Consider the following 24,854-nt stretch of genomic DNA (forward strand, 5'->3'; position numbering starts at 1 on the left):
AAATCCAATTCTGTGTTTTTTCGTCTGTATTTAGTTATTAGTTCGTGCACCGAAATCTGTATTTCATTTTCATTTTTTACGCTTTCCTATATATTCACGTATTAATGCAGAACGTGTTTTTTTTATCTGCTACACATTCAAGTTATTAGATTGTAAAACGGCAGTTTAATTTTAATTTTAAACTCATCTCTGTAAAAGTACGTATTAGTTTCTAATGTATGACACGTTCGCTCCAATTATTAGATGGTAATACAACTTTTTTATTTTCATTTTCAACGATTTCGTGTAAAAGAACATGTTAAAAGCTAATGTATAACAAAAAGCCATTGTCTCATACACGCTCTGCTGAACCTTTAGACCGTAAAAGAAAAGTTATTTTCCTTGTGTTCGTTTCTGTTGTCTTCCGACAGAAGACTGTGCTAACACAATGCAGTTTTAAGTTTAAGTCCTTCAGAATAACGAATAGCCGAGTACGGAAACAGCTCACAGCGCTCCCACCCAAAACGGCTATTGCGAAGTGATCTCGTAATACTTAAGGCAGGAGACGGATACTGGCAGAAGTAAAGCTGTGAGTACCGGACGTGAGTCGTGCTTCGGTAGCTCAGTTGGTAGAGCACTTGCCCGCGAAAGGCAAAGGTCCCGAGTTCGAGTCTCGGTCGGGCACACAGTTTTAATCTGCCAGGAAGTTTCATATCAGCGCACACTCCGCTGCAGAGTGAAAATCTCATTCTGGAAACATCCTCCAGGCTGTGGCTAAGCCATGTCTCCGCAATATCCTTTCCTTCAGGAGTGCTAGTTCTGCAAGTTTCGCAGAAGAGCTTCTGTAAAGTTTGGAAGGTAGGAGACGGATACTGGCAGAAGTAAAGCTGTGAGTACCGGACGTGAGTCGTGCTTCGGTAGCTCAGTTGGTAGAGCACTTGCCCGCGAAAGGCAAAGGTCCCGAGTTCGAGTCTCGGTCGGGCACACAGTTTTAATCTGCCAGGAAGTTTCATATCAGCGCACACTCCGCTGCAGAGTGAAAATCTCATTCTGGATCTCGTAATAGTTATTATTAAAAACATGTTTTCTTTGGGGGGAGGGGGCGCGCATAATATGGTGTGCCTAGGGTCGCAAAACTGTTAAATCCGCCACTAAATGAGTTTCCATTCTTCATAAAAGCCGACAATATCTTTCCATTTCAGCTGTCACTACACTCTTACTACCCATTTGGCAGCTTTTTGAGCTGTCTATTTTTTACCACGCTGAAAACACAAGGGGAAACACAAGAACACTTTGCTTTCATATAATAATAATCGTCTGCAGCTCATTATAATTTCTGCCCACTGGAAATAAATACCGTTTATAAATTAACCTTATCTGATGCAACTAAAGGTTCTAAGGCTTTTATTGTTATTTAGACCATGAAATAATCATTTCAGAATCGGATATTTCTTGAATGTTTCTTTAATTCAATACAAAGATCTGTGTACAAATAATACATCAGTACTCCAAAGCCTTCGCACTAGAAACTCTTTATAAATGTGAAAACATTTCTTTCCTTAAGGAAACGTGTTAGCACAAGTTTTATATTTCCTAGACTCTTTGTAGGCCTAAATGAGAAACAGAGAATTTTCTATGATTTAATTCTATTTAACACTATTTCTATTCATTTACTGTCAAGTTATCTTTCCTCAATCAGAGCTTTTTTGTCTGCAATGTAGTAAGAGCTTAGATATTTTAATATATAGTAGTATACAAGCATTCACCATTGTCTCTTCAAGATGTTACTCCGTGTATTCCGGTCTTGTACATTCTCTTCTTATGCACCACCTCTTCTCACTACCACATTTGCATATTGGAGATGGGTAACTATGATTGTCCTATTCTCATTCTTTATTCTGTTTCTCTCTGCAGCGTAAATTCTGGTATTCTTGTTTCCTCCATTCTTCTTTTATGTCCATATGTCTATACTGCTGCAATTTCCTTTTGTCAATCAAATCAGACTTTCCTTCTTTCACGTTCATTCTCTTTGACACTTTATTGCACATTACTTTTTCTTTTCTTAAAATATTTGGTGATCTCCTCCAGAAATTCATCCCTAAAATTGTCAGTTTATTAATATGTTTCTGATTATTTATCTAGGTTTCTGCTCCTGTCAAGAACTACATTGATCAGCCAGAACGATATGACCACAGACCTACCATTTACGTAAACCCGTCCAGGAGATAGCAGCGTTACCTAGCGAGGAATGGCTGCTAGTCAGACACACGTATGGTGCATGTATTATCAGTGAAGGTGATTTCTGTGTGTAGAACGAGGAGAGCGCGCGATCTATCTGAGTTCGACCGAGCGCAGATTGTAACGGTCCAGAAGCTCAGCACGAGCATTTTGTAAACCGCACAACTTTTCGGGTGTTCGAGAAGTACTGTGGCGAGCTTAAAGCTTTTCCCAAAAATTTCTAATGAATTCATAACACAGTTTCTCGTACTTTGAGCATATTTTGCCATCCATTTTATTAAATATGTCACGTATGTACCATAGTTTCAATTCCTTAGGTAATAAATCACCAAGTAATATATTGTTGAATAATCTACTTATTAGTTTCACAAATTTATCACTATCACCTTTAAAAATGTCCGCATTGTCCCCACAGGAATCAGGTCGTTCATTATTCTTTGCTGGCCGCTGGTGGCCGAGCGGTTCTACGCTCTTCAGTCTCGAACCGCGCGACCGCTACGGTCGCAGGTTCGAATCCTGCCTTGGGCATGGATGTGTGTGATGTCCTTAGGGTAGTTAGGTTTAAGTAGTTCTGAGTTCTAGGGGACTGATGACCTAAGATGTTAAGTCCCATAGTGCTCAGAGCCATTTGAACCAATATTCTTTCCTGTTTGTTGTACTTTAAGCACGTCAGTTTTTAAAATTTGGATCGTACATTCTTTCTATTCTTCACTTGCTTTTTGCTGTAAATATTTTTTCCATCGTTATTTCTCATTTGTGTGTGTGTGTGTGTGTGTGTGTAATCGTTTGGAGAACTGTTTTAGCCTTTTCGTGTTGACAGAGTCCATTTAATACTGACCAAGCTTCTTTCACGCTCCAGGAACCCAGCCTTCTACTTACATTGGAATATGGTCTTTCCCATGTTTCAATCCTTTGTATCCCCAGGGCCTTCTTTTTAGCGTTCCGTGCCTCAGTCGGTAAAAATGGAACTCTTACCGGGTTACTTTGTTGTCTTTGTTGTCTGTCTGTCTTCCAACTGTTAAAAACTCTTTTCCTCAGGAACGGGTGGACGCAACAGGTTGTATCGCGTCCTCAGGTCTATGGTCCCTTGGCACTGTAGTAAATGTAAGCTTCTATGTGAATGGAATCAAAAGATGCAGCCTTTTATATCATACAGTTTGACACTCGCAAACTCACTCATTAAAACCAACAGGCCACTTCACGTTGAATTAGAGTCATGAAATTTGGCGAGATGCGAAGTCCATCATTACATGAAAACGAAAAATCGGAAAAGTGTTAATTTTTAATTATATCGACCGATTTTCTTTTTCTTTTCTTTTTGGTCATTTCTTGTCCGACCGTCTGCAGTCTGTCTGTTAAAGACTCCTTTTTCTCAGAAACGGACGCACGTATCAAGCTCAAATTTATGTCACCTACTGAGGTGTGTGGCCCCTTGATGGTGTAAATAACGTAACCTTCTAAGTCAATTTAGTCAAGAGATACGGCCACTTTCGTCACTTACTTTGATACTCGCTAACTCGCTCATCGAAATCTATAGCGTACTTCCTGTTGACTTAAAATCACAAAATTTGGCAAGAAGCAAAGTTCAACAGTACAAGTAGCGAAAAAAACATCCGAGAAGTGTTAATTTGTAATTATATAACACTTTTTGTCGTTTTTTATCCGATTTCAAACTTCTCGGAAGTCTTGGAATTCCCGAAACCGAAATCTTGCCAACATCGATGCCGACAACAGGCAAAAATCGTCGAGGTTCTCGTTTCCTGGAATGAATGACCTGTCTGTGTGCACAATTAAGGCTGCATGGAACTTCTATAAAGTGATCTTGTTTCTCTTCTTTTATCTTTCAGCCATTTCAAGAATGGATTCCTTTTTATTTTGTTGCTATCTCCTTCAACTTCAGCTATACTGTCTGCTCGTGGGTATTTTCTTTTACGCCCAGCATCACAAATACTATGTGTATAACATTAATTTTTAGGTACTCATTACTTTACTCTTATCTATATCTTCTCTGTTCCACTAGTGAAGAACGTTCTTATAGCTTCGTGTTGTAAGCTGTCACTATTACGATGATTATTTTGTTTTTTCTAAAAAATGGTTCAAATGGCTCTAAGCACTATGGGACTTAACATGTGAGGCCATCAGTCCCCTAGACGTAGAACTACGTAAACCAAACTAACCTAAAGACATCACGCACATCCATGCAGGAGGCAGGATTCGAACTTGTAACCGTAGCAGCAGCACGGTTCCGGACTGAAGCGCCTAGAACCGCTTCGGCACAGCGGCCGACTGATTTTTCTCAGTGTAGTCCGTTTTTACAGTGTTAACATCATTATTTGCTACGGTTTTCCTCGCCCAAAACATCTCATTTTTACTATATAGTGGCCTGATCCATAATGGCCTCCTCTATAACATCTTACATTATTTATTTTAAAAGTGATAGTTTGACTAATAGTAATCTACTTGTGGAGCGGCGGGTGGAATTATGTTGTTACTAATAAATGAATGGAATATCTTCCCCAACGATGCACCATATGTGCGGCGGCGTATGGAAATTTATTGTTATTGAAATGTTCCTATGATTTATTTAATGCTGTTGTTTGCCGTTCTCAACACTGGCTCTCTAACTACAATATTGGCAACCAGAAAGTGATTAACAAAACGTGAAGCCTGTAATTAGAATTCCTAGTGCCCACTTCATCTGAGAAATACACTTATAGCCACAGCTTATAACTCTGAGGAATTAGGAGATTGTCTGAGATTCATAATCAAAAAAACGATTCTCTCAGAAATGTTCACTATATTCTGAAAGTCACAAACCAAAAAGAATCCACACAATCCAACTACCAGAGCAGTTCAGACTCTAATGCGCTGATGCAACTATAACTGTTCAAATTAAATACTTAAGTGAATTCTCGCCATAATTTGATGATAAAGTTCACCAAACACCACGCTAAATAATGGTAGAGTGCCTGTCCCGCGCCGGCACGTGAAAATATGACATACGCAAACTGAAGATAGATCATTAAAGTCATCCCAGAATTAACACTTCACTCGAAAATGATTGCATAGTTACGCGTATCCCGAGTAACTTCTTAAAGCATCCGAGGCTGTTTATAGCAATGATACCGACGCGACGCGACTCCCGGCACAGGTGGTGCGCTGATCAGCGTCTGGAGAGAACTGGAGCCTTTTTTCCTCATGCAGCGTTCTTATATATAAAGCCGCGGTGCGGACGGCTAAGGGAACGCCTGATTAAATCTCCTGCCCCGACTAGCCGCTGGGCTAGTAATGCACCACTTTAAGTTATCGAATAAATCATTGCTTCCTTTTTCTGATGGCCAATGAAGCTCTCAATTTAAATGTGCAATCAGCACACATCTAAGTAATCATAATAAAAGTCTGACGTGGCTAAGTGAAATATTTTTAATTTAATTACACTACACGCAGTAGACGAGCTATGAACTTGCCCTTTGGATATAAGCTATCGCAATAGTTTTATAGTTATTCAGTGGAAACTTCTCATATCTTTATGATTATAGCGGATCTATCTTCTACTTAAATTTAAACATCCTAGATTTATTTATTCGCCTACTTAATGTATCTTGCTTCCTTAATTTTTAAGACAAAAACCAGAAAATCATGAATTTCAACTAAAATTTTAATTTATGAGATCCAGAATATTGTTTCTACTAAATTATTATGAAAAAGGAATCTAAATATAAATTTTTAAGTTTCTAGCTCTTTTCGCTTGCGCCAATGATTTTTACATAAAAACGTCTAAATTTCGAAAGTGGTTAAAGTTATTGAACTGATATTCAACACATACTGATTTAGTATTACTCGTGACAAGCTAGAAACGTTTCAGGTTATTTACTTGATTTTTAAAGTATTGCGTAACATTTATGACGTCAGAGCTAGTTACAGCGGACTGGCTGGCACACAATGGAAAGACTGATGTAAATTTTATACGGCGTGAGTAGGCTGATTCCCTACATACTGTATTACAGATAATAGTTCTCCCGTATTCTGCTGTCAAATACATCCCTGAATGTATCTGAACTCTTATAAAGTGTTGGCAGTTTTTAAATCTTTTCCACAAATTTCATTTAATCCTTCTCTATTGTCATTACATTCTACTCTCCATATCTTCCTGATATCCAGCACGATTCTCTGATGTCTAGTCCTGTGTTCATGTACCTATAATGATCAGTTCTTTCCTTCCTGTGACTCTTTTCTGTAGTCTCTCTCAGAGTCTTCTGGAAAGTATTTTTCACACATTATTTTAAATCATTCGTCAGTGGATAAATTCCAGTAATCACAGCGTTCCTGTGGACACTGTTTTAAGGTTTTGTTCAGCGCAATGGTACGCATGGCCTGCTGCTGCAATATTCCACGAATCGTGTAAATGAGCCTTTCACAGAGATTGTTTGGATATGTTTGTTCCCTTGACTGACTTGGAGTTTTTAAATCTCGTTCCCAAATGCGTACTGATTATCTCGTAATGGAGATAAAAGATGGACATCAGAGTAATATAAGGGCAAGTTTCGGGCTTAGAGTCTCGGTCCGGCAAAAGCTTTTAATCCGCTAGAATGTTGAATAAGGGTGCACACTTGGATAAAGAACGAAAGATGTATTCTGGCTATGTGTTCTTTTCACAGATATATGAGTGTGTTTTTTTTGTTTTTTTTTTTTTTTTTTTTTTTTTTTTCATCGAATGCCTTACCTGAACATGTTGGGACTTGACATCTGAGGTCATCAATCCCCTAGAACTCAGAACTACTTAAACCTTACTAACCTAAGGACATCACACACATCCATGTCCGAGGAAGGAGTCGAACCTGCGACCGTAGCGGTCGCGCGGTTCCAGACTGTAGCGCCTAGAACCGTTCGGCCACACCGGCCAGCAGCTCTGTTTTATTTTTCGTGGGTATTCAGTCAGTTACAACTACTGATCAGTCAAAAACATGGACGAAGAGAAACTGACTCGAAATATAAAAGCAAGATGAACATTTTTCCGTTAGGACGAATCCCCTGGGCCAGTGTTGTTTATTACAGACATTTGTTCCTCATTGAGAAACAAATCGATAAAATTATTGCACATGTCTTTTGTTAATAACACAGAAACACTCAACTAATAATCTACATATGTGACCCAACACGATTTTCGATTGTTTTCCTCCTCTTGTTGAAGTTTCTTGTAGTGCCTTAGATCTCTCTGCTATCTGTCTCTTTTTGTATGTGTGTGTGAGAGAGATATAGCGAGAAAAAGAGCGAGAGGGAGGTAGGGAGGAGAAGATAATTTATGGAAGTGATACCATCAAATTAACATGCCTCTCGATAAATACGCCTTTGCCATTATAGAATACTACGTGTTTTTCTTTCTGCTAGTCGCATCACTTTCTCCTCAATTTAATTCAAATTAAGATCGCACAAGACGTGTGTTGACAAAGACGTCAGCAGCCAATATACTGGAACCTCAGCGACGATGTATATAGACTGAGCACGAGGACGGAGTGCATCACGCAAAGAGGATAGCGAGGTAAGGAGAGAACAGGGCGATCGCTCACACGATGAAACCCCAGAATCGACGCCTGTCATGCTCCCTCTCGTTCTGTACTAGCAGGTCTGCCGGTCGCCGAAGTGCAAAGCTGTGTTCTGCCGCATGCTGTCAGCACGAGTAAGAAGCAGCGGACACGCGAATGAGCCTTGTGGAACACCACGTGTCAGCAATCCGCAGACGTGGCTAGGCGAGCCTGTCAGACACCTGTCGCATCAACACGCACTGCACTCGCAGCAGTTCCACCGACAAGCGCGGTGTAGCTCTTCCACCTCAACCACTCTGTCGGCAGTCACAGAACACTCTAGAGCAAATCGTGGATTTCACTCTGTCACTCACATTCGCAGCTACACCCACACACGCTGTAAGCACCTGTATTTTTGTCTGAGATGTACCGTCGCAGCATCGGGATAACAGCATTTCCAATGTCCCGATTTCCACCAAACGCTACATAATATTTCCATTGGTTGCAAGGGGAAAGCTACCAACACGAAGGGGAAACAGCAGGGGCTTTATTAATATCTTCAAATTTACCCTCTCTCCACTAGTACATAATAATAACTGCTATCAATACGGAAATGTCCTACCATAAAAGGGGTGATTCAGCCGCACCTACCGCTTCCGTTTTATGCAGCCCGCACTGTTACATCTGGCCTTCAAAAACCAAGCACGAGTTTTCTTGTACTGTCTTCCACAAAAAATGAGCAGGACCTTTTTGTAGAAAATTAATTGCAACTATATTTTTTGCTGGAATACGTTTTCGCTAGAGGCGAAGTGACCTTCAAATACACCTCCACTCCCACACTCATCCCTCACGTGTCGTGATTTCTAGTAAGTTGTCCGTGGCACTCCCTCCTGCTACAATACAAAAATTGTGACTATACAAACTATTTTCAATATTCGACCTGCTTTGGTCTTCATTGACTGGCCTTATTACCTCATCGGCTTAGTCGACCACATACAAATTCTATAACGGGCGTTTGTTTAAATTTTACCTAATAATTCTGATAATTTAACGGTACAAAATAAACAGCTCCATCGTTGTATTCGCCAGCCCTTTTGACCATGAATTACCGTACTTGTAAGTGTTCATTTGGGATGAAATTGTCAACGTAATTAGTCTCAGTGTAACGTTCACAAAAATCTTTTTTTTTTCTTTCTTTGCCTTCTCGGGCGTATATAAAGTAATAATATAACGAAATAGCCGCCTATACTGGTGGTGCAGTAGCCCAGTCAATAGAGACCTAAATGTAGAATATCGTGAATAGTTCGTGTAGTTGGAAATTTTTCGACAGTGGTAGGAGGGAGTGCCACGAACAACATACTACAAATCGTGACTGGTGAGGGACGAGTATCGAAATGGAGATGCGTTTGAAGATGACTGTTGTTCGTTTTTCCTGAGTAACTCGAAAATCGTGGTCTCCGGCGAAACGAATCCCAGTGCAAAATTTAAGTGCATTAAACTTCCAACGAAAAACATCCCGTTCATTTTTTCTCTGGGATTAATACTTTGAGCGTAGCGAGCAAGAGAATATGTAAATTTGGCACGTGGCTTGTACAAAACGACACCAGTAGAAGCGCCTTAAACACTTGCCTTCAGATATCTTCCTATTCTCTTCGCGTATATGGAGGGCAAAGAATGAGGCGTCGTATGTTTATTCTAATTTTTATTGTGACAGTCTTTATGGAAAGAACATGTTAGGCACTGAAAAACATTTGAAGATTCCAAACGAGTGTATTCATTTTTCCAAGGAAGTTTTCGCGGGACATTTTAAGTCTTTCTTCGATTACCAACTGAGATTTCGCAGCATGTACAATGTACTCTTGAAGGTTTAAATATTATATGGGCGTTTCTGCTCCCTTGCATATCTTCTATGTTCGCGATTAGCTATTAGCTAAATTTAATGCGGGCCTTACACGTTTCAGCATTTATAAAACACAGCTACTACAAGCGTTTCGTAAAAAATAATTTCTAGAAGAACTGCATCTTCCCAGTACCCTATCAGTGAATAGTGGACTGATATTCTTTTTACCTAAAACTGGAGCTATGAATGCGTTCAGTTTCATATCACCAGTCATTCTTACTCCCGTAACATTGAAGATGCGATTCATAAGTGCCACGGTCAAATGCTGCTATGTTTTGTCATGAACTGCAGTAACAGATGGTTTTCAGCCTGACACTGTATCAAGTTCTAAACGAATATTTCTGTAATGCTGTGCACTTAACATTTCCCTGCTGATAGCCTATTCATCCATAAAATTTTTGATATGACCTTTTACACTGTCTCGCAAGTTTAGTTCAAATAACTTTACTGCTTATGAACCTGCTTTCGTTCTTGAACAACGATGAAAGACTTAAACTTCCGAAGGAAGACTCAGTAGTGAGTAGTGATGTATTTTATTTTTAACTATCTTAAGGAAGCAGTGATTTACAGTTTACTAATATCTTCGTAAAATGATGATTTGCATAATAACTGTATGACACTTTAGTGTGAGCTACCACCATTGATTTGTCAGCTTATGTGTGGGTTATACACATTTGTGCATTCTGTGGTTTTGATACAGGTGGTTTTCAGCATCGATGCAGACTGCAGTTTTGATCTGACACACGTACTTGAAATTGATATCGACGTAAAGCTGTGAATGTTCTGTTGTCTGATCGAAACGAGATGTCTGTAATAAAATGACGCATAGCTATTATGCAAATCATGGTGTTTCTTTTTAACATGATTTTTCTTTTTAACTTTTTCAGCTTACTGTGTAGTATTTTTTCAAATGAACTGCTATTAACCAAAATTTTTGTGATATCCATCCTGTAAAAATTATAACGACTGTTTCAAACAAGACTATATCGCGAATATGCTGAAATTTTTCAAACTTCTTGGCCGAAAATTACTTAATCTGATATTAATTGTTAATGTCTTATGATGCTGGAATGATTACTGTAATAAAAGGTATTTTTTATGAACAAATGTCAATACCAGTCTTCACACTACGCTATAGTTTTGTCATAACAACCAGTATGTTAACTTATCATTGATGAACAAATGTTAATTTTGTTTCAAAACAGCTTCCGTTTAATTTCCATTACACTCCTCTTAAACTAGAAATTGACACTAATGTTTTCTCCTTTATTAATACAACTGCGATAATGTGATTTATAAAATATTTACTAATAGTGAATACTATGTCAAATGTCACTAGAAGATTTTGTTTAATCAATGTCGCTCGGTACTGTAACTGGATGCGGAACAAGAGTTTATAATGTCTCACGGACAGTACACGGGAGGCGGAGAAACTTCTGCCAGAGAATTACTAAGGAAACGATCGTTGAGGAATAACAAGGTAGCGTAGCTGTTTTATCTGATGGACCTTATTGTGGCAGCGTTCACAGGAACACGCAGATAAGCTGGACAAGAGGGGTTGCAGAGTTTCCTGTCGGGCTTAGCGGAGCGGTGTAGCGAACAATGCTAGGTCTAACATGGTATCTGGTCCAGGACAACGCAATCATCGTAGAAAATCAATTTTCTCAAGTGAATTTCCGCCACTGAGAAAATCCCAAGACCATAAGTTACTTAACAAGGGAATGGCCAGGACGCTGCCCAACTCCTGTCTTCCTTGTGATTCAGAGGAGGAGGACGTGTCTATCAATACCCTAGTGATATCGTTGCAACTGACTGAGATTCTGACACTGAATCAAGCAGTGACGGGGGAAACCGCAATGATATACCTGACTACAATCTCTCTACAGTATGTTTCAATTCGCACACATCACGATGTGAAAATTACGGTATAATCTGTCTGTCAAAAAAAAAAAAATTGAAGAACATTAAGATGTCGGTTTAAGTGCTTCACATGTTGTACGTGGTCTCCCCTACCTGAGTACAATGCACAAAAAGTTTATAGAATCATATTAAAGTGATAGTTTTCCTTTGCGATGTTGTTCAACCAGAGTTTTACATTGGCTTCAATGTCAGTCACGTCATCAAAACATTGACTCTCCATGTAAATTTCTGCGTTTTGTTGTTATATGGTGGGTTCATATTGACAGCACTAAGTCTCGTCACTTTTGGCGATTTTTTTCCAGAATAGAATTGTCATGTTTCCGCTTCAAACAAACCGCGGTAGGCGTTCAAGCATCATCGTTTTATTCGGCAGTCAATGTGCGCGGGACAAACGTTGCATACACTGTTCTCTTTTTCAAAACATTCTAAAGAATGTCTTCAACACTTGATTTAGGGTTGTTGTTCCATTGGTGCGGTCGCACTTCCGCTACTTAACACTGCTACTCACAACTGACCCCTTGAATGTACATTTGTTGTTTGCAGGTGTTAGTTCAAGTTGCCACCGTAGTAATTGCGCTGCTGTCGGCTATACGCCACGAATCAGATTTATTCTGCTCTTAGGGTGACAGACAGTATAGTGTCTTTTGCCTGAAAATTTAATTAATTTCGTATTTTATAACCTAGTTCGTATAATTAAAGAAGGAGAACACAATAGGGCGTTATCAGCTGCTGGTGAAAATACAGTATAAAACTAGTTACTTACGGATGTTTGCTTCGTGTACTGAGTAATTTGTAATGTTATCGATTTAGGGCTCAGGTATCTCCAGTTTCACATAGCGTCTAAAGATGAAGTCTTACGATCGATAAATCGACAGAGTGATGCATTTAACACAGAAATAAAATAACAAAAATAGGTTATACTGTGAACTCATACTTTTTACATTGATAATACAGTTTACGTCAAGAAAAATAACATTATTTATACACAGATGTATATGTCATCAAATCATCAAATGATTACACAACACACTGTTGTATAAAATAAAAATAATTATACTGGGTGCCAATTTCCGCAACTACGTGCAATTGACACCACAGAAGATGCTACAGAACAGTACATGTGAGTCATACTCTTGATGTGAGACACTTGAGTGTTAGTCTTGAAGTGAAGCGCTTTTCTTCTTGCTATTACTGCAAACGCAATGTAACATAACAACATGATGTTTCGCATATTACATGATAACTTTGTCATTGTATGAGCAAAGTGTTACTTCCAATGTAAATATCTTCTGTACCTTTCCTACAGGGAAACTGACCGTCATCTAACATATCCTCAATTTTCTTTAGCATTCTTCTGTATATTATTCTTGTCAGAAACTTGGACGCAACAGCTGTTAACCTGACTGTTTGATCATTCTCGCACTTTTCGGCTCTTGCAATGTTCGGAATTGCGTGAATGATGTTTTCCGAAAGTTTGTGGTATATCGCCAGACTCAAATGTTTTACACACCAACCAATGTATTGTTGCCACTTCTCCCTATGATTATAGAAATTCTGATGGAGTGTTATGCATCTCTTGTACCTTATTCTATCTTAAGCCTTCCAAGTTCTTTTAAATTACGATTCTGATACTGGATACCCTATCTGTTCTACATCAACTCCTGTTTTTTCTTCTATCACATAAATCATCCCAGCTCATGAAGGATTTCACTGTGCTGTTTACACCAATCCGCTCTCTCCTCTCCATTTAACAGTGGAATTCTCATTGCACTTTGAATGTTTCTACCATTGCTCTTAATTTCAACGAAGGCTCTTTTGACTTTCTATATTCTGAGTCATTCCTTCTGACAATCATTTCTTTTTCTATTTCTTCACATTTTTCTTGCAGCCCTTTCACCTTAGCTTACCTCCACTTCCTGTTTAATTCATTCTTGAGTGACTAGTATTTCTGTAGCCCTGAATTTCTCTGAACGTTTTTGTACTTCTTTGTTTGATCGATCACTTGATATATTTCTTCTGTTAACCATGTCTTCTTCGGAGTTTCCTTCTTTGTGTCTATGTTTTTTTTTCCAAATTCTGTGATTGCCCTTTTTAGAGATGTCGATTCCTCTTCAACTGAACAGGCTACTGAGCTGTTCCTTATCACAGTATGTATAGCTTCAAACGTATCACTTCATTTCTTTACTGTCGCATCCCACTTCTATGAGCATTGAATCTTTGTCGCCTTCTCTCATAAACTTCTCTAGTAGATTATGATCTGAGTGTATATGTGTTCTTGGGTACTGGATTGTAAATCCAGTATCTGATTTCGGAATCGCTGCCTGATCATGATATAATCTAACTGAAATCTTCATGTACTTCCCCGGCCTTTTCCAAGTATTTCGAATTACTGTTCTGTTGTTCCAGTAAAATAACTGCAAAGGCTGCAAATGACAGGAAAGTTATCAGATTTACTCCTTTATAAAAATGGTCGCAACGGTATGCTTTCGTGGTTAATTGTCTTATAACAGTAACTTTAAACAAATCAAGATTTACGTTTGCATACATTGAGTAATTGGGACTGCGATTAGTATTGAAGTTGTACTTGCCTGAATCATCTTTTTTGCACTAAAGTGAAGTAAAGTCTCACTTCAGATTCAGCCAATGACTTTTCGGAGTAGATCAAAGATATTTATCACTTGGTCTTTCAGGACTGGTGCAGATTTCTTCATGATTTAATGTTTTTACAAAAAGTGCGATGTACGCTCGTGCACCCCGACAGGACTTCAAGTGTTCACGCTGCCGCATCCTGCGTGTGGCCCAGGCCCAGGCATCGTCCACTTCATGCACAGGCATCTGTAGGCCGGCTACGTCCACAACAGTTTCTGGATAGAAAGCCACCACAACAACAATAATAACAATGCTGCCGGGAACGATGGAGCTCACTACTGCAGACACTACTCTCGCAAAGCGGCGGCGTTGCAGTCAACGACAGAAGGCATAACAGTGCGGGACAGTTTCCCTAAAATAAGCCGTAATTCGGCGAACAGCGTCCGATCCACCAAGACATCGCCGATCTTCGACGGACATTAACACCGACCTGCAAACATAGCCTTGTGATACACTTCACTATGCTAGTGATCCATCGCGAGCCTTGCCATGGAGTTGCCTGATAACGTTTTCTCTTCCCGTGACTCACGTCAGACCTCTAACGTAATCTATAGTGTTATTCCTCCCTGAAATTGTTTCTGAACAAATAAGTATGAATCACAGTCCACTTGAGAGCCGTTTGATCTGCACGCACTGTACTCTGCACGTACTGTACTCCCCCCCCCTCCCCACACACCCCTCCCATGGACCATGGACATTGCCGTTGGTGATTAGGCTTGCGTGCCTCAGCGATAGGGATAGCCGTACCATAGGTGCAACCACAATGGAGGGGTATTGTTGAGAGGCCAGAGAAACGTGTGGTTCCTGAAGAGGGGCAGCAGCCTTTTCAGTAGTTGCCGGGGCAACAGTCTGGATGATTGACTGATTTTGGCCTTGTAACAATAACCAAAACGGCCTTGCTGTGCTGGTAATGCGAACGGCTGAAAGCAAGGGGAAACTACAGCCGCGATTTTTTGCCGAGGGCATGCAGCTTTACTGTATGCTTAAACGATGATGGCGTCCTCTTGGGTAAAATATTCCGGAGGTAAAATAGTCCCCCATTCGGAACTCCGGGCGGGGACTACTCAAGAGGATGTCGTTATCAGGAGAACGAAAACGCGTTCTACGGATCGGAGGGTGGAATGTCAGATCACTTAATAAGGCAGGTAGGTTAGAAAATTTAAAAAGGGAAATGAATAGCTTAAAGTTAGATAAAGCGGGGTTTAGTGAAGTTCGGTGGCAGGAGGAGAAAGGCTTCTGGTCAGGTGAATACAGGTTTATAAATACAAAATCATAAGTTATAGAGGTTATGCAGGAGTGGGTTTAATAATGAATAAAAAATAGGAATGCAGGTAAGCTACAACAAACAGCATAGTGAACGCATTATTATGGCCAAGATAGATTCGAAGCCCACGCCTACAACAGTAGTACAAGTTTATATGCCAACTAGCTCCGCAGATGACGAAGAGATTGATGAAATGTATGATGAGATAAAAAAAATTATTCAGGTAGAAAAGGGAGACGAAAATTTAATAGTCATGGGTGACTGGAATTCGAGAGTAGGAAAAATGAGAGAAGGAAACGTAGTAGGTGAATATGGGGGTAAGGATGTTAGGCACAGAGCATAACTTTCCCAGCTAACACTTGGTTCAAGAATCATGAAAGAAGGTTGTATACATGGAAGAAGCCTGGAGATGCTGGAAGTTTTAGATAGAATATTTAATGGTAAGACAGTGATTTAGGAACCTTGTTTTAAATTGTAAGACATTTCCAGGGGCGGATGTGGACTCTAACCACAATCTATTGGTTGTGAAATGTAGATTAAAACTGAATAAACTGCAAAAACCTGGGAATTTAAGGATATGGTACCTGGATAAACTGACAGAACCAGAGTTTCTAGAGAGTTTCAGGGAGAGCATCAGAGAACGATTGACAGGAATGGTGGAAAGAAATACAGTAGAAGAAGAATGGGTAGCTTTGAGAGATGAAATAATGAAGGAAGCAGAGGATCAAGTAGGTAAAAACACGAGAGCTGGTATAAAGCCTTGGGTAATAGAACATATATTGAATTTAATTGATGAATGGAGAAAATATAAAAATGCAGTAAAATTAGGCTGGTAAAAAGGATTACAAACGTCTCAAAAACGAGATCAACAAGAAGTGCAAAATGGCTAAGGAGGGATGGATAGAGAACAAATGTAAGGATGTAGAGGCATATATCACTAAGGGTAAGATAGATATTGCCTATAGAAAATTAAAGAGATCTTCGGAGAAAAGAGAACCACTTGTGTGAATATCAAGAGCTCAGATGGTAACCCAGTTCCAAGCAAAGAAGGGAAAGCAGAAAGGTGGCAGGAGTATATAGGAGGTATGTACAAGGGCGATGTACTTGAGGGAAATATTATGGAGATGGAAGAGGATGTAGATGAAGATGAAATGGGAGATATGATACTGCGTGAAGAGTTTGACAGAGCACTGAAAGACCTAAGTCGAAACAAGGCCCCTGGAGTAGACAACATTCCATTAGAACTACTGATAGCCTCAGGAGAGCCAGCCCTGACAAAACTACCATCTGGTGAGCAAGATGTATGAGACAGGTGAAATACCATCAGACTACAAGAAGATTATAATAATTCCAATCCCAAAGAAAGCAGGTGTCAACAGATGTGAAAATTACCGATTTACCAGTTTTATAAGTCACGGCTGCAAAATACTAACACGAATTCTTTATAGGCGAATTGAACAACTGGTAGAAGCCGACCTCGGGGAAGATCAGTCTGGATTCCAAAGAAATGTTGGAACGCTTGAGACAATACTGACCCTACGACTTATCTTAGTAGATAGATTAAGGAATGGCAAACCTATGTTTCTAGCATTTGTAGATTTAGAGAAAGCTTTTGACAATGTTGACTGGAATACTCTCTTTCAAATTCTGAAGCTGGCCGCGGTCAAATACAGGGACCGAAAAGCTATTTTCAACTTGCAGTATGTACTGGGAGGTGAAAAAGCTTGCACAGGATAGAGAAGTATGTAGAGCTGCATCAAACCGGTATCTGGACTGAAGACCAGAACAGCAACAACTGTACTCTAGTCCATAACAGAATAATTTACATAACGTACTGGTTACATCCCCAGTAGTCAATTCTGTCACTGTTGTTGAATGCATAATAAAAAGTTGATAACTCAGGTGGGTAGTGAAGTTTAGTCAAAATTGTTTAGGAAACGGTCTCAATAATTTGTACTAGACGCTTCAGAAAAACAAGAAAACCTTTGAAGAAGTTTAGATTCGAGTCATAACTGGTTTAACCTTTTTATAAAACTGAAAATCATTCAATAAATTCTTCAGTCTGTAACAGTTTCCTCAGCAGTAATTATCAATAGTGTTACTGTGTCATTTCGATAGATTTTTCATGTCGTAGAAAGACAAGGTTTAGGCAAAGTCACGAAAGTTAGCATTAGAGAGGCAAGAATTAAAAACAAATAGCAAGAAGAAAAAAGCGGGATTGTTACATAGAGGTCACCGCTCCAGTCGTGGGCCATAGCCGTAAACACGAAGCAGCTGCCTACGGACTCCTGCACACAACCACCCGACGCTGTCGCCGCGTACAGACCCAGCCTGGTTGTGGAATACATTAAAGCCCCCTAACAATCCTGCCAATGTTTGTTTCTCAAGCAGATTTGCCTAACTCCGTGGTGAGATATACCGAAACGATAGTATTAAGACAATAGGCTAGTAATTAGTTTCTTTTTAACTTTAATGTATGTTAAAACCGTATGATTGTGTCAGAATAAGTATACGAAAGGGTCGTTGAAGCTCATACAGGGTGATACAAAAAGGTACGGCCAAACTTTCAGGAATCATTCCTCGCACACAAATAGTGAAAAGATGTTATGTGAACATATGTCCGGAAACGCTTAATTTCAATGTTAGAGCTCATTTTAGTTTCGTTAGTATGTACTGTACTTCCTCGATTCACCGCCTGTTGGACCAATTGAAGGAAGGTAATGTTGACTTCGGTGCTTGTGTTGTGATACGGCTCATGGTTCTACAGTACTAGAACCAAGCACATCAGTACGTAGCATCAACAGGTTAGTGTTCATCAGAAACGTGGTTTTGCAGTCAGTGCAATGTTTACAACTGCGGAGTTGGCAGATGCCCATTTGATGTATGGATTAGCACGGGGCAATAGCCGTGGCGCGGTACGTTTATATCGAGACAGATTTCCAGAACAAAGGTGTCCCGACAGGAAGACGTTCGAAGCAATTGATCGGCGTCTTAGGGAGCACGGGACATTCCAGTCTAAGACTTGCAACTCGGGAAGACCTAGAACGACGAGGACACCTGCAATGGTTGAGGCAATTCTTCGTGCAGTTGACGATAACCCTAATGTCAGCGTCAGAGAAGTTGCTGCTGTACAAGGTAACGTTGACCGCGTCACTGTATGAAGAGTGCTACTGGAGAACCAGTTGTTTCCGTACCATGTACAGCGTGTGCAGGCACTATCAGCAGCTGATTGGCCTCCACGGGTACATTTCTGCGAATGGTTCATCCAACAACGTGTCAATCCTCATTTCAGTGCAAATTTTCTCTTTACGGATGGGGCTTCATTCCAACGTGATCAAGTTGTAAATTTTCACAATCAATATGTGTGGGCTGACGAGAATCCGCACGCAATTGTGCAATCACGTCATCAACACAGATTTTCTGTGAACGTTTGGGCAGGCATAGTTGGTGATGCCTTGATTGGGCCCCATGTTCTTCCACCTTCACTCAATGGAGCACGTTATCATGATTTCATACGGAATACTCTACCTGTGCTGCTAGAACATGTGCCTTTACAAGTACGACACAACATGTGGTTCGTGCACGATGGAGCTCCTGCACATTTCAGTTAAGTGTTCGTACGCTTCTCAACAACAGATTCGGTGACCGCTGGATTGGTAGAGGCGGACCAATTCCATGCCCTCCACGCTCTCCTGACCTCAACCCTCTTGACTTTCATTTATGGGGGCATTTGAAAGCCCTTGTTTACGCAACCCCGGTACCAAATGTAGAGACTCTTCGTGCTCGTATTGTGGACGGCTGTGTTACAATACGCCATTCTCCAGGGCTGCATCAGCGCATCAGGGATTCCATGCGACCGAGGGTGGATGCATGTATCCTCGCTAACGGAGGACATTTTGAACATTTCCTGTAACAAAGTGTTTGAAGTCACGCTGCTACGTTCTGTTGTGGTTTCCATTCCATGATTAATGTGATTTGAGGAGAAGTAATAAAATGAGCTCTAACATGGAAAGTAAGCGTTTCCGGACACAAGTCCACATAACATATTTTCTTTCTATGTGTGTGAGGAATGTTTCCTGAAAGTTTGGCCGTATCTTTTAGTAACACCCTGTATATCGTCGTTTCATTGTAACGTTTACATCACCACACTTTCTTTTTACACAGCGATCGGTATCAACCACACTTGGCGGTCATCTTCAGGCCTAATAATGAGGCTCAAAAAGAAGTAATTGGGAAAGGTCAGTGGGCTAAAATACTATATAGAGGACACTATACACAATGTACCATATAGTCGTTAACTGAGAAACTCATCAGTTCATTAAATCAAAACCTTCCATGCTGAATTCTTTACAAACCCCCCGCACTAACATAGGGCCATGCATCCGCACGGTGGAGCCACGGTTTGAGGAGCACACAAACACAATTATACATACACACGTCAAATTTCAAACTAGGGACTCAAAACTGTGCCATTATCCCGTACGTAGAAGATTAGCAGCGGCCTGCTGGCTATAAACCACATTAGAAGCGGCCTGCTGGCTTTAAACCGTCTGGTGTGCTGCTTCTCCAGTTAGGAGGTGATTGCAAGCTGGGAAGAGGACGATGAATGTCCTTTGATGAGTGGACAGCGGTGTGCTGAATAAAGGGCAGTCTATTTCTGGCGTGGGAGCAACACCAATTCTCGATTGTCGTCTCTCCGAACAAGCAACAACGACATGGCGAACGACACGGTCTGCATATGGACGGACATGTAGAGAGAATGCGAGCAGTTGTTAGCCCAGGTAGTGTATTTGGCCTATCGTTTATGAATTGCTAAGGAAGTTTTGTGGTGTGACAAATACTAGCCATCTTTCGTACAATGTTGCTATAATTTATTTTGATCCTTCTCTTTAATGAATTGGTTCGTAGAGATCTTTTAAAGGTCGTTCTAGCGCAATCTAATCTTAAAATTTGGAGTTATTGCACCCCTTCTATTCCAAGATTGTTTGATGTGTTAGTTTAATGAAGTCAGTTTTAAATTGTTTGCATTTACAAATGTTTAAAGTTTTATTATACACTGACTGCATTTCTGCTTTGTTTAAATTGTACTTTAAATTGCTTGTATTTTTAAACTGTTATTTATGTACGTTCTATGTAAATAAAGTAGTCTAATGGTTCACCAATCGCAGTTGCTCACAACCCAACCTGGCCTTTCAGTCCCCATCGTCAATACCAATCCTGTTATATACCGGTAAATATTCTGGGTAATCCTATAGGCCTGTAACAAGTTAGATCATTTTGTAAAGAAGGGCTCATTATATTCAATGAAAAAATTATGTAAATAGTTTACTGAAATCAACAGCCAGCGAATAAAGCCATAAATCACGATTTGGGTCTACAAACATAAACGATACTGATGCTAATATAGTAAAGGTCATGAAGAGGCGTTGAAGTCAAATTAAACAAAACCACAAAGAAGTAAACACATACAAAAACAGAAGGCACCAACAGGTCATGCCATTTAGTATTTTAATGGAACCAGTTCTTAACTTGAATACGTTGATACTGGTCGCCATTTTTCAAGAGAAATACATCTCTTTAGACATTTTAATAAAAAGTTTTATATATTACTGGGATCACCTGCTCCACAATTTAGCCATTGTTACTGTGTGGTCAGTGTATCAGTGAAACACAGATGTTCCAATTCAGTTCCCGGTACAGCAAGGGACTTTTCCACGGGGGACTGGAATGGGATGCACGCAGACTTTTTAGGCAAATTGAGGAACTATTTCACTGATAAGTAGCACTTCGAAGTTATAGACAGCCAGCAATGTTTGGAACAACCGTGTGCTGACCTCTTGCCCCTCAAGGAGTCAAAAGTGGCAAGGAGGGAGTGTGATGACGTTGTTAAGTTATTTACTTATTTATTTATCTGTCTTGTTCCGTTCGAACAAATTGATGAGCAAATCTCCAAGATCATGGAACGTGTCAGTACATGAAATTACAACATAAAATTAATTACAGATAAAATAAAATATGTATGATTAAAAAAATCAAGCCACAAGTTTAAGTAAGGACAATCAACAATATAACTTAGGAATCAGCTTAATTTTGGAAGAAACTCCTCAACAGAATAGAAGGAGTGACCCATGAGGAAATTCTTCAATTCCGATTTGAAAGCGGGTGGATTACTGCTAAGATTTTTGAATTCTTGTGGTACCTTATTGAAAATCGATGCAGCAGTATGATGCACACCTTTTGTGCACAAGAGTCAAGGGAGTGAGATCCAAGCGCAGATTGGATTTCTAGTTGGTATTGACTGGGTGAAAGCTGCTAATTCTTGGGAATAAGCTGATATTATTAACAAAAAACGACAGTAAAGCGGTCAATGTCAGAATGCCCAGACAGGTATACAGGGCCTGACAAGTGGTTTGCGAATTTACACCACTTATTGCCCGAACTGTCAGTTTCTGAGCCAAAAATATCCTTTGAGAATGGGAACAGTTACCCCAAAATATAATACCATACGCCAGAAGTGAATGCAAATAATCAAAGTAGACTAATTTTCGTGTCGAGCGATCACTTACCTCAGATACAGTAAAAATGACAACATTCTTTGAACAAGATCCTGAATGTGAGCTTTCCACGACAGTTTACTATCTGTCTGAAACTTTTGGAATTTGAACTGTTCAGTTTCACTAACAATATGCCCATTCTGCGAAATTAAAACATCGGATTTTGTTGAACTGTGTGCTAGAAACTGTTACTGTAATTTAACTTTAGTTTATTTTCTACAAGCCACGTACTTATGTCATGAACTACAGTATTTGAAACAGAGCCAATGTTGTACACAACATCCTTTACTGCCAAGCTAGAGTCATCGGCGAACAGAAATATTTTAGAATAACCTGAACATACCATTTATATAAATAAGGAACAGGAGTGGCCCCAGCACTGATCCCTGGGGCACCAACTATTTGAAAGTAACCCACTTAAAACCCACATCACAGCCATTCTCAACATTGTGAATAATGACCTTTTGCTGTCTGTTGTTAAAGTAAGAGGTGAACCAATTGTGAGCTACTCCCTGTATTCGATAATGGTCCAACTCCTGGAGTAATATTTTGTGATCGACACAATCAAACGGCTTAGTTAAATCAAGAAAGATGCTTTGCGTTCGGAACCTTTTGATTAATCCATCTGATACCTCACAAGAAAAATAGAATATAGCATTTTCAGTTGTTAAACAACTTCTAAAGCCGAACTCTACATTTGATAGCAAATTATGTGATATGAATTGATCGATTATCCTTACATACACAGCCTTTTCAATAACTGTAACAAACACTGATGCCATAGAAACAGGTCTAAAATTCCCTACACGTTTACAGTATGTGCAACGTCCGCAAAGCCATTGGACTTAATTGCGGTGAAATTTTGTGACAGTGTGACATCATTTGAAACGTCCCCTTAGAAAAATTGTACATGACTGTGCTTAAACTGACACACAACGTTTTTTAGCGCAACGCAATCTGACTTTCAAAAATCCCTACCAAAAAAGGCCCTGACTAACATTAACCTATGCGTTTCACAAATCGCTTACCTCTTAAAAATCCTGGTTACTACTACTGAAATACAGCGAGCGCCACTACTGCCAGCTAAATAAAAGAATCAAACTACTGAAGGCACTACCTACTGATAGGCATAGTTAGCAAATGAAAGATTTTGATAGAGAACAAAGAATGTATTTACCTCAATAGTCATCAAAAGTCATAATATATATAGCAGTTCACGACATCCAGTCTCACAAATTTCAAAACTCCGCCATTTCTCTCCCCACATCCACCACTGCCGGCTGCTCAACTCCAACTGCGCAGCGCTACGCGCTGTTCACATCCAGCTGCCCAACACTACAATGGCAGACAACACTGAAAAATAGCCACAGACTGCACACAGCACAACCAGTGATTTTCATACAGAGTGCTACATGGCGTTACCAATAAGAAAACCTAAACAGCCTACTTAGATAGCCCACATGCTCCCCCACAAAAAATTACAAATTGTTTTGGGCACTGGCCAATACATATTTGTTAAAATTTTTTCACAATTACAATAACAAAGAGCTCACACACTTATTGATAGAATGTTGGTTAAATGCTAAAATTTTCTCACAGTCCATAAAGACAGTCCAGATCATCCATCACAGTAAAATAGCAGTGTTTTTCTCAAAATCTGAGCAGTAAAAGAAAATGCACACGGAAGTAGTGGATTTCCATGCAGTCTTGAAGTAGTGTAGTCCTTCCGACGGAAAGACAGTGCTGACTCTTGACATGCAGACAGGTAATGAACTACAACAGAGCAAACCCACAGCAGAGTCATTCGAAGGTTTGAAGAATATTGGTAGGTAGGTCATCACAGAGCAGTCCCCTACGGTCTTGGTAGAGTGTATGGTATTGGTGGATCATCAAAGGTGCAGACCCACATCAGTCCTTGTAGAGACGGCTAGCAGCCACCTGTTGCGACTGTGCAGGTGCACAATCACCATCGAAGAGTCTTGTGGACAATATAGCAAATCCATGAACCACCACTTGTGCACTCACATTTTTTTTTTTTTGAAATGTCCTTAGAACCAGCAATGCTGTTATCCAGTCCTTTGATGAATTATTAACACACGTGCAAACACTATCAGTCCCTACTTCTCACATATTGTCCATGTACTATGACCAACAGAATCGTGTGCAGTGAAATGTAACTTAATTTGAAGAACCGGTATCTATACAATTATAATTTACAACATAAGAATACAATTACAAAGGTACAAAATACATCATTAAAGAACAAAATAGTACATATAACATTTGTAGTAAACCAGGCTTTACAAAAGAATTGAAATAACATATACATCAGTGTTACAGGAATTATGACATAAAAGATCAGAATAGCTTTTGAAATATCAACTTCACACATGTGCATTAAAACAGAACAGAACTAATAATGTCTAACATCTTTACAAAGTAAATAACATATAATTAATGCAAATTATATTTGAGGATAACAGTATTCCTCATCATAGTTCAAGTAGTTGAGTATTAGAAAAATTCTACAACATAAGTCTTATCAGATAAACATATAAAGACAGGAAGAACATAAATACACAAGGGTACACAAACACATAGTGGGATAACACAAGGAAAGGACAGGGTGTGTTTTACTGCAGTATTTTGCAAACAAAACTTTCTTTACTTCTTGGAGATCTCCCTTCGTTCTTCATTATGTCCAAAAAGTGCTATCTATACCTGCTTTCTGTACTTTTTTCATATAACTTCTCAATGCATTTCTGGCAGTTCATCGCAACTCATTCTCTTATATAGTCTACCCCCTCTTCAGCTAACTTAAATCTACT

The 24,854-nt window shown here is 39.6% G+C and overlaps 2 non-coding genes across 2 annotated transcripts; both read left to right on the forward strand.

The window, feature by feature from the left end:
- Window positions 1-589: 589 nt before the first annotated feature.
- Trnas-cga (transfer RNA serine (anticodon CGA)) lies at window positions 590-664 on the forward strand. Its single transcript has one exon. It is a non-coding gene; the product is annotated as a tRNA-Ser (tRNA).
- A 225-nt stretch (window positions 665-889) lies between these two features.
- Window positions 890-964, forward strand: Trnas-cga (transfer RNA serine (anticodon CGA)). The gene has a single exon. It is a non-coding gene; the product is annotated as a tRNA-Ser (tRNA).
- The last annotated feature ends 23,890 nt before the right edge of the window (window positions 965-24,854 follow it).

The sequence above is a fragment of the Schistocerca gregaria genome, chromosome 4 (genome assembly GCF_023897955.1).
Source record: "Schistocerca gregaria isolate iqSchGreg1 chromosome 4, iqSchGreg1.2, whole genome shotgun sequence".
Taxonomy (NCBI): Eukaryota; Metazoa; Arthropoda; class Insecta; order Orthoptera; family Acrididae; genus Schistocerca; species Schistocerca gregaria.